Source organism: Nyctereutes procyonoides, unplaced genomic scaffold (assembly GCF_905146905.1).
Source record: "Nyctereutes procyonoides isolate TBG_1078 unplaced genomic scaffold, NYPRO_anot_genome, whole genome shotgun sequence".
NCBI classification, from domain to species: domain Eukaryota; kingdom Metazoa; phylum Chordata; class Mammalia; order Carnivora; family Canidae; genus Nyctereutes; species Nyctereutes procyonoides.
In genome coordinates, this window is record NW_026575125.1 from 39,362,112 (window position 1) to 39,363,691 (window position 1,580).

Below are 1,580 nucleotides of genomic sequence, written 5' to 3' on the forward strand. Positions count from 1 at the left end.
GACCTGAGCTGAGATCAAGAGTCAGACACCTAACAGACTGAGCCACCCAGGTACCTATTCCCATCACCTATTAACCCATTCCCCCTACCTACTGCCCCCTCCCCCCCACCGGTAACAATCAGTTTGTTCTCCATAGTTAAGAGTCTGTTTCTTGGTTTGCCTCCCTCTCTTTTTTTATTCCTTTTACTCATTTGTTTTGTTCCTTAAATTCTACATATGAGTGAAATCATAAGGTATTTGTCTTTCTCTGACTGACTTATTTTGTTTAGCATTATACTCTTTAGCTCTACCTACATCATCACAAATGGCAAAATTTCATTCTTTTTATGGCTGAGTAATATGCATATATATTATATATATGCACACACACCACATCTTCTTCATCCATTCATTAGCCAATGGACACTCAAGCTATCTCCATTACTTGGTTATTGTTAATAATGTTGCTGTAAACATCAGGGTGCATGTATCCCTTTGAATTAACCTTTTTGTATTCTTTGGATAATTACCTAGTAGTACAACTGCTGGATCATAGGGTAGTTCTATTTTTAACTTTTTGAGGAATCTCCATAGTATCTTCCAGAGTGGCTGCACTAGTTTACATTCCTACCAACAGTGCAAGAGGGGTCCCCTTTCTCTGCATCCTCACCAATGCCTGCTGTTTCTTGTGCTCCTGATTTTATCTATTCTGAGTGGTGTGAGGTGATATCAAATTATAGTATTGATTTGTATTTTCCTAATGGTCAGAGCATCTTTTCATATGTCTGATGGGCATCTGTATGCCTTCTTTGGAAAAACTGTCTATTCCTGTCTTCTGCCCATTTTTTAATTGAATTATTTGTTGTTTGGTGTTGAATTTTAGAAGTTCTTTATATATTTTGGATATGAAGCCTTTATCAGATATCACTTGCAAGTATCATTTCCATTCTACAGGTTGCCTTTTAGTTTTGCTGATTGTTTCCTTTGCTATGCAGAAGCTTTTTATTTTGAGAAAGTCCCAATAGTTTATTTTTCCTTTTGTTTCCCTTGGCTCAGGAGACTTACCTAGAAAGAAGCTGCCACAGCCAATGCCAAAGAAGTTACTGCCTGTGTTCTCCTCAAGAATTTTTCTGATTTCAGGTCTCACATTTAGATCTATTAATCCATTTTGAATTTTTCTCTTTGCGTATAGTGTAAAAAAGTGGTCCAACTTCATTATTTTGCATGTTACTGTTCAGTTTTCCCAACATCATTTGTTGAAGAGACTCTCTTTTTTCCATTGAATATTCTTTCTTGCTTTGTTGAAGATTCATTGACCATATAGATGTGGGTTCATTTCTGTGTTTTCCATTCTGTTGTACTGTGCTAGTACCATACTGTTTTGTATGTGCCAATACCATGCTATTTTGATCACTACAGCTTTATAATATAACTTGAAGCCTGAAACTGTGAAGCCTCCAGCTTTACTTTTCTTTTTCAAGGTTGCTTTGGCTCTTCGGGGGCTTTTGTGGTTTCATACACATTTTAGGATTGCTTGTTCTAGCACTGTGAAAAATGCTGTTGATATTTTGACAGGGATCACATTAAATGTGTAGATTACT